Genomic DNA, 14443 nt, shown 5'->3' with positions numbered 1-14443 from the left:
GTGTGAGGAGACTGGGAGGTTTCCGGGAAGGCTTGCGAGCCTCGCCCGGGGAGCCCGATTCAGCACTGAGCTGCTGAACCCGAGGCAGCGCACTGATGTGGCCGGACACGGGTTTTAGCGGTTTTATATTGTTTGGGCTTTTCAAAAAACAAACTCTTACTGGAAAGAGGCTGTGAGAACCGTGGTTTTCTACGGGCCCGATTCAAAAGAAACCAATCATTTAGTGTTTCTTTTTATGAGAAAGTCACGATGGGAATTTTTTTTTTCTTTTTTGGAATGGCGGTCTATGAGGTGAGAGAGAGAGAAAGCATAAAAGAGAGACAGCATTGAAAACAGGACTTTTTGAAAAGGCCCTCACAATGCAGGCCTTGTGCTGTGATTTGGTCTGTCCTCACTGAGCTGAGCAGAGGAATGGAAAAGATTATCCGCAGGAATGTCTGGGGTGCCCTCAAACGGAGCGGGCCATGTGACTGGCCAATGGGAGAGAGGCCTGCAGAGCGGCGGGCTAATTTTTTCCTGATGAACTCAACCGCCTGCTCCACAATGTAGTCTGATTGCCAGTGCTGAACCCACATATGGTCTGTGTTTGGAGGCTCCAAATGACAGGATCAATTCTGCCTACAGAAAAAAGGGGGCGTGAGTGTAGGATGCCTTCTTTTTTTATTTCATTAAAGTAAAATGCAGCTGTGTTGTTGTGCGTACGGAAGTGCACCAACGTGGCCGCTGTCCCACCCAGGTTCTTGGTACCTATTAGACAGAACCGAATCCTTTGTGAGCTTTTTGATTCAGCACTTTTTATTGTTTTAATAATTGTCGTTAATAAAAGCCAAGAGCCACACTTTAGTGCATGCCCAAACATGCTCTCACTCCTCAATGAAGTCTTTCCAGTTTCCTTAGAACACATTTGGAGAACATGCAGAAATGGTTCTTGCTCCCCCACTTTGAAGCTATCATAAAGAAACTGCAGGAAAATACAACTGACATAACCCCCCGTCCCATATTAGGAATGTGTGTTTGTACATGCTCATTGTTTTTTCTGCTTCTCTGCCACGACTGGGGCAGTAAAAAGCCATGTGTTGGGCAGGATGTGTTTGTAGACCTTGTGGTCACACAGCAGGGTTCGAGAACTCGAGGTTAAGGTGGGGAGATGTAGGAGGCTAAAGGGAGTTTGTGGGGAAGCGGGGGGGGGGGGGCACGATGGTGTGGAGTTGAAGTCGCTCCTGGCTCCTCATGTTTCCCATCCCGGGGTCCTGCAGAGGTGAGAAGGGTCATCAAGAGGGAGCTCATTAGTCCTAGTACTTTCTGTGCTCCTGCTTTGTAATTGGCTGGCTGGAGTCAGCGCTCCGCTTGGCTGCTTCCTGTTAGGTCAAGAGCCAAAGGGGTGAAGGATACTAAATTTCTAAATGCGGGGCCGGGCCCTTATTTATCGAGGGGATACTCCACAGATTATATTTAATACACAAGTGGCGACCATGCAGATTTTCAGCTAATTCTGTTTTTTTAAAGGGATGTTTACTTAGGTGGAAGACTGGAGTTTGTCATAGCTGTCAAGTACTGCAAAATGCCCCTGTTAATTGGCTAGTTAAATATATAACAAACTTACCAGATATGATGAGTCATCTCGACCACAGTTCCAAGATACACAAACCACCTCCCCCTCCCAATTTATAAGAATTATAAGCTCATTTGAATGGAATGAAGAGCAAACTAATGACATTATATCTAGTGGTAGTTCTGCCTTTCCTGTCCCCATTTCAGTATAAAACACGACTAGTCTGTTTTAAACACAAGTTTGTGTCCCTTTCTAATAAGATAGGCTACATAATTCAGTTGCTGTGGAATCTGCCTTGTTGTTGGAATGATTCTGTTTTCATTTCACTTATACTGTTTACTAGTCTCACAGTTATTTTGGAATGCCTTGAGTTACTGGGTAATTAGTAAACATCTGTTCTGGCAGTGTGGTTCCAGCACAACGCTAGAGTTACGCTACTTATTAACTTCCATTAACCACTAAGCTGATGTCTTTATCAGAACTAAATTAACCGAGTCCATGGAATACCTGTTTCCTTCCTCAAACTGACACAAAGCCTGCCGGTGGGAGCTGCCGTGGCGTCGTCTCCGACACATCGGCAAAGCTGGAGGTCTCTGCGTTGGCACAAAGTGAGGGCAGCCATCCCCAGCAGGTCACTAGAAATCAGAGCGACTAAGCCTTTGATATCTCCCTGAGCCCATAATCCCCCAGCAGCGGCATCAGAATGAAATGTTATCTCATTGTTATAGCTCAACCTGATCAGTGACTGAGGCGAGGGGGCAGCTCGGGACATTGGGGGGGTGGCGGCAGGATACGTTCATACTGTATCTGTATTGTCGTACGCTCATTATCATTGCTAATGGGAACTGGAGGTTGTGGGAGGTGATGCTTGCATTTGAATTTTTTATTGAGCGGAAATCCTCAAAGGCTATCGTTATGAGTAAACCCCTTTCTTACTGCTGTCCTAGGGAAAGATTTTTTTATGTAAATTATCAGGAAGGCATAATTTTACGCCTAATTAATTTTCAAGATGCATACAAATTTATCTATCGTTCCATTTCATTTCAAACTCACTGAGATCCCTTTGTATCATCTCAAAGCCAAACTGGTCGTCTTTGTTTTAAATTTCAGTTCAAGCTCATCATTAGATATATTTAGCAAATCTATTATGTATTCTCTCTGAGATCGTTTGTGCGGAGGAGGTGAAATTTCCCTCCGCCACAGAAACTAGCTCTCTGCAGAGTCGATCCTGACCCATTGATTGAGGTTTACAGTATAATTTGTGAGGCTTTTGCAGCTAGAAAGGGTGGAAATGCATTTTTTATTAACATCAATTAAACATGAATAAGCAAGTTCTCAATTCTTCAGGCCCCATGTTGCCTAACACAGAACATTATGTTAATCACGGCGCAGCACATCGGGGATGCTGAAAATTAACGAGTGGCATGAATAAAAATGAGTATATAGGTCATAACCCAGAGATCTCCTGATCATGGCCGTTTTATGAACAGCTGATCAGCACTACTGAGCCTGCAGCGGTACCTCAGTGCCCCCACAAATTCAATCCTGAGTGCCAGATTTGCATCGGTGAGGTGGCACAAATGTGGCGTATTCCTTATAATCTTAAATATCAGATGTAAAGGAATTGCACGGATATTGTTGCACCAGAACAGCTATTCTGCCTCGTGACACACATTAGCGGTGTGCTGATGTGTAAAACATGATGAAAAAACAGGAAGAAATGCAATCAATAAATGTGTCTGTTTTGTTATTGCTCCTTGAGGAAAATCTTAGTTTTCATTGGAACATTTGAATCAGTTCACAGCAAATATTTGGACAAGGGCCCTGGATTGGGGGGGGGTTTATTTATCAAGTATTATATTCTCTCTGAGCCCATACATCTTGTTGGGAGTATTTGCTTCCAACATCCGATTCTACTTTGGCAACTGTAAAAAAAAGATATAATAAAAAAAAGATATTGCAACAGGATTGCAGGAAGATTTTTCTGTCCTTGCTGTATTATTACTGTATAGTTTCACTTTGGACTTTAGGTCATTTTCCTCCTTTTTTGACACAAAAAAATCTCCTATTTTGAAGAGAAAAGGAGCCTCATGCTATCGGTCTCCGGTTTTGACCGTCGCCTTTCTGACTACAACCATTTGCTTCTGCTCTTGTCAGTGTGAATTTAAGGGATGACGGCACCGCCAGAGCTGGCTGCTTGTTCCTCCACAGGACAGTATTTGGCGGTGGAGAAGGAAAGGGAGGTGGATGTCTGCATTTTGATGCTAAAATGATTCGACATGCTTGGCATTATAGCTGGCTCTGCGGATGGGGGCTGGGGGAGAGAGGGAGCCCAACCGAAACCCTGCGTCCGAATGTCACCAAATCCGATTTCAGGAAGTGGAAGGTCAGAAATGCAGCACCTGCCACCCAGGCTCACGCACACCCCACCTTTATGCTCCAGCAAAGAGCAGACCCAAAATTGTGAGGTGTAGGGTGAAGAATGAGGGGTCAAAGATTTCTTTGCAAGATGTGCACGCTACTGCAATATGGGTGGGGGGGTGGCAGAGCACTGACCCTCCAATGTCGCATGCCGTGCAGCAAGAGGCCCATCTCAGCGTGCTAATGCAGGTCAGTACATGAGAGGTGGGAGTGGGGGGAGAAGTGTTTGCAAATCCCACATGCTTTCCCCTTGCAAAGCTGCCATTGAGGTGGATAGAGACAGAGAAATGGGGGAAGTGATGCTAATGTCACAGCTAATGGAAATATCTTGTCAGGACGGTGTTGGTCTGAGGAGTCGGAGGTCCTGAAGGATTAGCCTGAAGCTGCAGTGATGACACCGAAGCTTTCGACCCTGTCTTCAGAAACGCTGCAGCATTTAGGAGCAGAGTGATTCAACAAGTACAAGAGTCTAATACTCTTTGTAACGTTCGATGTCGGATGGATTAGGGACGGCATTTTGTTTTATCACAACATAAATTAATCACATATAGGCTGATGCCATGTTCAGCAGGTTGTGAGGAAATTTGGATGATGATGCTTTACTGCATAACTGCACTTCTGTGTTCTGTTATGAACAGTCTGGTACATCCTAACTAGATTATGTCTTGGTCTACCATCACCAGCCAAACACGAGTGTGTGATTGTGCAATTATGAACAGACATTGCAGCAAAATGTGTTATAATATAGATTGGACTCATTCATTAACTCAGCCATACTCTCTCCCATCCATTACCTTAGAGCACAAGGAGACCGGGGGCCTTTGCAGGAGAACTGTTGCAGAAAGTTGACCTTTAGTGTGTGCCAGTGCAGGCGGCAGAGTCAATGGGACTGTGTGACAGAGTGGGGCCTCTGTGAAAGAGTGCTCCAAATGCTACGGGGGCATCGCGTCCACCAGTCCATTACAGTCACTGTCATCGAGCTAATTGACTAATGTGGCCGTGCAGCTGTAATCACGATGGGGGGAAAGAAACACAAATATCAGCCAGAGAACTGGTGGAAGCAGTAAGAGATTGCAGAATTGGGTGTATGGTGGGGGGGGGAGCGGTGTCAAAGTCGAAAGCTGATAGCTCAGCGCTGACATCTCTGGTTGTTATTTATCAGATGGCTTCATGCGGATCAGTTCACCAGACCTTTTTGAAAGGCTGATAAAATTTCCCGGGTCAGGAGCCTTTCAGATGGTTTGAGGGCCAGAATGAAAATTCAAAGTAAAGACGTTTTTAAAGCCAACCACATCATCACGTGTTGTTGGTCTGATAAACAGATATTCCCTATTTCATTTATTAAATAAATACTTTTTCTTTTGCTCAAAGGAGAAAACTGGACAGTAAAATCTCCCTCTAGCTCTCACAAACTACATCTCATATTCAGATCACATTCTTACCTGATTTCCTTAACTCAACCAGGAGGGAGTTAATCATTACCGTTACAGATTGCACTAAATATTATGAAACAATTTAGGGGCTTTGGAACATTTAGTCCTGTAATATTAATGCTTGTCATGTAAAGACCTCCGCTGTTCCTGTGGAGGGAAAAAAAATGGCATCAGGATGAGAGCTTAATGCCAGGAAAGAATAACACAGCATGCTAATGACTCTGTGGTTGTTTTTGCGAGAACAGTCTGTATGATTTTGTGCTTGTGTGTAGGTGATTGTGCACTTAGAAAAAAATGCACGTATGCGAGGGCTGCACTCTGGCAAAACAGGCTCTCTGCTCTCAACTGGGTGCTTTTATGGTCACCATTTTCCATCAGTGGAAAGGTTTTGGATAAAAAGGAATATTAATCCGCTGTACATACTGGCTAAAATGGTAACATTGCGCATTCATGTTCTAAACTACTGTCAAGGTACTTGTGTGGCTTTAACACACTCGTCTCAATTTATATCCCATTACATAGAGTTTAGAGCACAAGTGTGCTGCAGCAGCTGTAACAGGCATATTATGAACATGAATTTGTGTTTACATGTTGACCATCTGTCCATGTACTGGATATGCACAGGTAAACCTGCTTGTGCAAGCCTAATGATTACACAAAAGCAGGACTTTTGTGGAAGCCATGTTCCACCTGTCATTGGGACATCGCCACCTCCATCATTCCGCAAAGCTACGCAAACAAATGACTCAAAGATCCGCTGCAGAGGGAATAAACACAAAGAGGCACCGACACTATAATTAAGGTGAGCCTAACAAGTGAGATTAACCTGTGCCAGCAATGTCTCGACACGCAGGGACCACTAAATTTGTCCCCTGTCCATTTGTGTGCTCAGAAGTTGCACGGGTACAAAAAGGATTAATGGAAAAACAAACAAGTCTGGCATGAAAAATGAGGCCCTGGTGGTTTGTTTTCCCTCTCACTTTACCTGTCTGCATAATGATTTTCATTAATTGTCAACCTGACCCATTTCATGTGTGGGAGTGTGAAAATGATAGCAAACACAGCAGCAATGTGGGCTCTATAATAAGGAGAGCCAAAAATGGACCCCGTTCTACAGGGCGTAAAAAACAGTTTTCATAACACAGGGTTGAGCCCATTGTTATAATGCTGTGGGAGTTATCACTAACACACGAGTTAGTGATAAAATCTACCGAGATGGGAAGCTGACTTTGCCCAGCGCTAAAGGCTGGCAGATGTCTTATCATTTATATTCCATTGCCCAATGGTCATAGATAAAAAGTAGCTGATAGCATATATAAGGGGGGGGGGGGGGTGAAAAAGAACTGATAATAGTTGTTTCAAACTCTGTAGCATGTGTATTTTGTATGCAACCAGAATCATACAACCAAAAGCACTTTTGGGACCTGTAAACACAGAACGTCTGATGTATAAAACATTTAACAGGGTAATGAGCCAGATCCTGGATACTGCTGAATGGCTGTTTTTCTTCCTGTTGAAATGAACATGAAAACACAAATAAGTCTGTTTTGCCCGGGGGGGCCCGCCATTCTCTCCGCCAGAAAACACAGAACCGACATGGGACAACGATGGCGACGTAAGCTCTGCCATTAAACTAGTGCTGAAGTGAAGTCAACAGTGAGATGAGTAGCATGCAGAGTCGTGGGCGCATGGTTTTTGGTTCTGGGTGGTATTAACAGCTAGTTACAAAGACTCAGGTCATGGAAAATAATAAATGACATTATTTAAGGATAAAACATGTAGGCAGGATACAAAAGAAAACATAGCATTTTGGGCAATAAATCAGATAATGAGAGGCCTGTTGTGAAAAAGTTGCGTAAGATCTGCAGAAATCCAACAAAGGTGCAACAGTAGCTCCAGGAGAGGATCCACATGAACGTGACTAAACAATATACCTCATGTTGTCTCCTCACCAAAGGCAAGTGCTGACACTAATAAATCCTTCAGGATGTTTTATCTACTACTTCATGCTGCACATCAGTCTGCACTCTGCTGAAAGGAAGGGTGCATGTGTGCAGCGCTCAGACTCTCAGTGGAAGAGGAATGGCTTGAGTCTTGTCTAATTATTTAATGTTGCTGCTGTTCCTAAACAAGCTTTTCCACTGTGCTTTCAGCAGCCACACTGTGTTCTTGTTGTGTTCCTCATTGATTTGTTGCTCCTCCCCACATTTAGACTAATCTCCATACCTGTGTACAGGAAACCACAGCATGAGGTTGTAGATTCCTTATTATGTTTACTTCCATGGTCTATAATATAGACTCTATATTATAGGTCCCTCAGTGCCACAAACCAGGAAGACAAAGGGCCCTGCCTTCCTGCTTGTGTGCTTCCTGGAAGCGGATGGGAAGACAGGCCTGAGAAGATTATAGAAAAAATAAAAAAATAAAATTGTGCTCACAACAGTACAAACCTGGAATCGCGTTTCAAATACAAAAACATCAGCAAACCTTGTAAAAGTCTGCACGATCTTCTCGTGGAAATTGCAGTGCAATCTTTGCACGAAAAAGGTTCGCCTGTGACGCAGCTGATTGTCTCCACAGTCACCCTTTCTATTGCCTTACACTCTTGACCTTCCTCTCCCTTTTCACCCTGAACCGCCCTTCCTACCTCTCTTCCTCTTCCTCTTTGGTCACACAATTAGTCCTGACTCATCCTAAAGTACATGTGCTCCATAGCCAAACCATTGAACATGATCTCAATGATCAGTTGACCTGACCAATGAGCAGATCATCCTTTTGCCTGTTTTGTTTGCACACTGTTGACTCATTGGCACCCACAGCAGTTGTTGCCCTTTCACACATGGGCCATCCAACGCTCTTCATTGGCTCTGTCAATTCATGTGACGGTTTAACCGAGTGATGAATGATGGCAATGCCGGGCGTGATGATGTGGATATTCCTATATCGTTTTATCACCCTATAGGATATGTATATAGTATATTAAAGCAGCTCTGTGCAAGAGGAGGCTGACTGAACCACTATTAGAAGGCTGGAAATGCTTGTCGATGATGAAAATCATATACCTACCCTTCACTGGTTGGTTCTTCATTGGTTCTTTGTTCTTTGTGACTGCTGACAAAGTGTCACAGCTTTGTGAGATCATCCAACAAATTATCCAGTCACAAAGACAATTAGGCAGCGAGAAAAACAGTGCAAGAGAGCTACTGTATAACACACTCCTCTACAAGTGCATAATTATGATAAAGGGGCTAATAACAAATCATCAGAGCTTTTCATTTGGTCCTGTGCAGACAAAAATGTCATCCTTTTAATTATTTCATCCCTCCTGCTCTGCAGATGACAACCATTTGTTCTCCTTCTTGACCACTTAGCGTTATTATTGCCCTGTAACTCAGTGATGGGATTGATTACAAAGACGACTTCAGCGCTTGTTCGCTGTTCTGCTTTCAAATGGCAAAAAGCTGTGAGAGAAGGTGACCTCCTGTCTGTGGTCTGTGCGTTGCACACTTGTTCCACTATGTTTTCCGTTTTCTCTTACATCCGCTATAATTCTCTTCCTCCATTTTTTCCCCCTTTGCACTTTCCCTGAGGTAATGGAAAGAGGGAGTGGTGCAGGGAAAAAGAGCAATAGGGAGAGCTGTGCTACTCTATAGGGGATTGTGAGAACCCACTGATAAAGGCTTCCATCTTAATCCATCCTTAGGCCCATCTCACGGTATATTATAAGCTTTTATGCAGTTGTTAGGTCTGTGTGCTCACATACACAGCTGCATGCACTATTTAGGTATGAAAGTCTATATGTGTTGACATGCTAATGTTTTCTACCCTGTGATGCTGTGGTGCTGCCATTGGCTGTTTCTGTTCTTTTTAAACAGGCTCAGTGGAAGCATGCCACTTTGACAACAAGGCAATTCCACTTCACATAATGACTCGTTTGATGGCACGCAAGTGTATTAAAAGCACTAATTAATGTGCCACAATCCTTCCTCTAATGCACCATAGTAGGGATCTCTCTCACGGCCTCTCTGAGCTTATGCCACAGCTCCCTCGGTCCTCCTTGAGCTTTCTTGAAATTTGGCTGATGCACGCCAAGGGGAGGAGCGGAGGGAGGCGCTCATCTTGTTTCAGTGCTTTATGAGTCCAACGTGTACGTCTGTAATTGCGGTTATGGGTGATTAAACTCCCGATGCCCCTCAGGATCTACAGGCAGCTATCAGTCAGTGTCAGGCTCAACCACGCTGCTACCAGAGCTCACATTGGCCTGTCGGAGTGTCCCTCACACGCCGGCAGCTGTATATCACCGCTTTACCTCATTCATAATCTGTGCATCTATTAAATGTTTAATCCATTTGTGGATGAAATCTCAGAGGCAAATGAAGACATTCCCCTTGCAATTTTCTGAACCAATGAGGCTGCAGGTTTTTTTAAAAAGCAAATCATAAAAAATTGATATTCTGTTTCAAAACGCAGTGTTCCGTGGTTATAGAATTTCTGAGAAGAGAAGCATCTCCATCTATTTGGCTTTTGACTTGCTATAAGAAGAAAATGAGAGACACATTGTGTTTATTATTTAAGTTTAAATATGTATGCTGTGTGTGGGTGGATAGGGCTGGATAATAGAATAAAGAATCCGTTGATCATTCCATGGCATGTTGTATGTTTGTGCATGCGTGCCTGTACACAGTCTGATTTCATGCATGGCGTTGAATTTGTATGGTTTATTTGCATCAGTATTCTATTTGTGGCTTAGGAAAAAACAGCCTCAAGGTCTGCAGCTTCCTGTACTAATTGGCAAGTTAATCATGTCTCTGTGGGTAGGATATCTGCGTGTGTATGTTTGTGAACAATCCAAGACTTATCTCTAGAGGCAGCATGTGACCGTGGGAGATCTGTCCTCCTCACTTCCACTGTTGAGAGGACAGAGGTTCTGCGTTCTCTCGCTGAAGAGAGATACGCAGCCAAGGAATCTGAGCTGAACTATCACATTGAGTTCAGTCCAAATAAAACACTTGAGCATGTGTGTGGTAATGAGGAGCTCTGTTTTTGTGTGAGACTTATCTGTCAGTGGCCTCCTCCCAATAGTTGCTGACTTGGCCGAGCCTTGATGCTGCTGTCGATGTTCGCCCCTCCTCATGAGTACTACATTAAAGGCAATAATGGGTGGAATAGAGGAATCCCAGAACCTCTTTACCCAGTTGGGGCATATTCATAGAATAGAATTTAAGGTCAGGAGGACGGGGGGGGGGGGGGGGGGGGGGGGGGGGGGGGGGGGGGGGCTCTTGTCAAAACACAGGAAGACAGAAATGTTGCATGAGATTGTTGGTCTTTTTTAACTGAGTGGATGGAGAGAAAAGGAATATGGAAAAAGCATAGTAACGGCTGTTGCACCATGTGGTAAGCCCTGCTGAGACTTGACTGAGGTGAAGTGTCTAGGGCAGCTGGGGTCAAGCTCACACTGTAACGTGTAAGGCTGAGTCAGGAGGCCAGGGGATGGCAATGTGTGACAGCTCAGTTAATGTGTGACAGCCCACGTGGCCAATGAACACTCCAGCTCCTGTGGATTACATGCGCTGTTTATTATTGTGCATTTTGGAACCATTTTGCAAACATTACAAAGCCTAATTTGTTCAGAGATGTGTTTTTATATATTAGAATTAGCAAAATTGGGAGAACTTAGAAATACCATCTTGTCAATAATTGTTTTGTTTTCAATTTTTGATTTACTTTCTGTTTTTCCTAGGCAGAGTATGAAAAAAAAATCCCTTAACTTAGTGGAAAAACCCAATCTGAGGCTCTTTCTGAAAGCCTTGCTGGACAGCCTGTGTTGGTTGGAAGGCTGCCAGTGAAAATGGAGGAGAGGGTAAATCAGCAGACTGACTGTCTACTGTTCACCGTTGTTCAGATTGACTCTGTCAGGTCAGCCTTTGAGGCCCACTGATCCAGGTGGTCTGTTCTCTGCTGCGCCCGTTCTTTGATTCACCCTCCCCTTAGCTCTCAGTTGGCCACGTTTTCCCCGCCAACATGCCAGGGCAGCAACAGCTTCCTCCCCGGAGCGGCCGGGTCTCCTCTACACCAGTCTTGTGTCCCAGCAGCCACAGGCAGACGATGTGAGCCAATGAACAACACCTTTTTTTTTTCTCCAGCATGGCTGTCCCTGCCAGTTATAACACTCACTTTATTTGGACTCGGCCGCGCAGCCAATCCCAACACATAATTCCCAAACAACCAGGCCACAAGTGGTATGGCTGAAAAGAAATATAGATTTTATCACAGGGGAGCGAGCGTTCCAGAAAACGACTTTTTCCATCACAAATGTCACACCAAATTTACCCTGCATCGTTGCATCACTGGAAAAAGTATGTCGCAGTGAAGCAAGCTTTGATAGGACAGAGGACGGCGTGTTCAGTAATGGACCTCTAAAAAATAACTGGGAGGTCATACCTCATAAATCACATATATCGTATCGAGAACATTTTCATTTGATTAGATAGATAGATGATTAAATTCTATGCATTCAAATCAAGTTCCCCTTTTTTATTAAGATTCTCTATTTTTTATTTACTGGGAGGTTAATGAAACATATAAGTGGCAATGTGCTTGAATGTAAAATTGAAATCTGTGTTTGAAATATTATTCACTTCACAGCTGGAAAGCTAATTATGTTTGAATGGAAGGCAGAGAACATTGTGTATCTTTCTGATACAAGTCATCCAAAAACATTACTTCAATGAAACATTTAATCAATTAATATTATTAAAACTACAATTTTATGTTCACCTTCCAAACTTTCCAAAGTCATTATAACAAAATGAAAACAAGGCCAATTGGAAATCCATGTTATAAGAATGAAAGTAATTTAGGCAACTGACACTGTGACACTCGTCAAGTCCCTCAGCATTAAAGCCCATTTTTTCCTAGTGTTGCACCACACTGCACCACTAATTTTAATCTTTATGCTAATTCAAAACAAAATCACACACCCACAACTTTCCCAAAATTTGAGCAGCAGCTTTCTTTGAAAATGTACAGAGTTGTCTGATCTCAAGTGTGGGCAAACTGCTGATGTCCAGGGTCGTCTTTTTTGATGCTTTGCTTAAAATCTTGAGTCAACAGCGCTTGAAGTCTTAATATCAGTGATAATTAGGAGAATCCAGAGTGCTTTATTCTGTCATTTACCTCCCACAGCTGGAAGAGACGTCAGTTTATTGTGAGACCATCTAAACACAAACCAACGGTGCCAAAAAGGAGAATATAAATGCAGGTGAAAACATGGGGACGGAATGTGAAAGCAGGAGGGGGTTCCAATAGAAAGACAGGGAGGACTTGTCTGAAAAGCTAAAGTCAATGCAGGTATCATAGAGAGAAAAGGGAACTGGCAACGCTCTCACCAGTACGTCTTCCCAGGACATGAAAGGCTTGCAGCTCTGAACGGGGATTATGCACGTCCTCTGGGGAGTCCCTCTAATGAGTAGATAGGGCAGAAGGAAAGCGTCGGATAGAAATTGAAGGAAACAGGGACAGAGCAGAGGGAGGACTGGAAAACTTATTCACAAGCACCACGGAAAGAGACTTGCATCCACTTACTTTCATCCATGTGAATGCCAGCTCCACTTAAGGGCTCATCAGTGCTCATGGCGTGTCCCATCATCACTTTTGTGGTCTTTTATTAAGGCTCCTCCAACCCTCCGAAGAAAACAATGCACTGGTAATTCACACGAGTCTTCGCTTGATCAAAATCCAAACTGAAAATCATTTCAGCAGGCTTTCATCAGCTGGAACGTCAGAACATCAAGCTGCTTGTTAAGTTATATATTTTCAGAAGGAAGTTTTAATAGCCTTTAATGAGAAGGATTGAAGATGACGTAGAAATAGACAGATTTAGATTTGGAATCTGAAGCAGAACATCCAGTACGTCAGCTGTTGCATGTCGCCCATGGTTACTTATTTTGTTGATCGGGGGACAAAAAAAGTACATCGATTTTGTTTTTGTGCCGGGCAGACAGTCTCCGTCCTAGTCGAGCAACAGGGGAGTCGGGTGTGGGTGAGGGTTGAGTGGGGGGGCGGAGGTCAAGCCTCATCATTCAGTGCAACTGTATTTTCGTGCGCCTTGTTTATTTACCTTGGACGCCGCGTCCATCCGCCCTGCAGGGTTTGTTATTTGTTTTCACTATGAGTCAGAGCCCCGATCCAAAGTACACTCTCCGCAGTGACAGTCCTACACAGAACACACACACACACACACTCATTGGGACATACATTGCTTATTGAGACGCGTGTGCCCCCCCCCTCCCCGCCGCCTGCAAGGCCTCTTCCTGCAGCACGTACACACATAGTTTCCCATTGCCTACCCCTATCTCATCCCCTCTGAATGGCCCCCAGGGTCCTGAGCTTTCTCTCAGACTTTCTCTCACTTTCTCTTCCTCCTGCTGCCTGTTTGAATCCCTCTTATCTATCTATGAATCTCCCCATCTCTTGCGTGTCCGTGTATTGATCACCCTATCTTTGCCCATCTTCTTCCCTTCCCTTTATCTCAAGCGTCTTCCCCCAGGGGAAGGAAGGAAAAGGAAAGAGGCAGTCCTAACCGGGTCCAGGAGCCAGAAACTTCCCCATTTGAATTTCATTACAAACAAGCTGGGATGTTTCAGAAGGACGATCAGAGAAGAAAATGAAAATACAAAGGAGCTCAAAGGCTTGTAATTTAGTCAGTACTTCCAGAGCGGTCCACTGCACCAAGGCTTCCTATAACATTGCTGCGTCCCAAATCCAAATGCACTAATCTGAAATCATATGCACTTCATCCAGCCTTGTTTGAGACAGAGACGCTCTCTCATTAGACGCCGCGCTCACAGCACGTGTCCGTTTTTCTACTTTAATAAAGATGAGTTTTCCAGCAGTTAATGCCTTTCAGTTATAAATAGAGGTCGCCCTTTACCTGCTTCCTCTGACAAGTTCTCCAAGAGGCAGATTTCTCACACTGATGTCTGGGGAGGGAAGGCGCTGTTTGTTTTCCTTCCTAGTTATTGGCACATTCCCCCCA

General features: G+C 44.0%; 1 protein-coding gene across 3 annotated transcripts in view; it reads left to right on the top strand.

The window, feature by feature from the left end:
* Window positions 1–14443, top strand: part of rxraa (retinoid X receptor, alpha a) — a 72060-nt gene that overhangs the window by 23444 nt on the left and 34173 nt on the right. The gene's annotated exons all lie outside the window — the stretch shown is intronic.

This window comes from Takifugu rubripes, chromosome 6 (assembly GCF_901000725.2).
Source record: "Takifugu rubripes chromosome 6, fTakRub1.2, whole genome shotgun sequence".
NCBI classification, from domain to species: Eukaryota; Metazoa; Chordata; class Actinopteri; order Tetraodontiformes; family Tetraodontidae; genus Takifugu; species Takifugu rubripes.
This window is presented reverse-complemented; position numbering and strand designations above follow the sequence as displayed.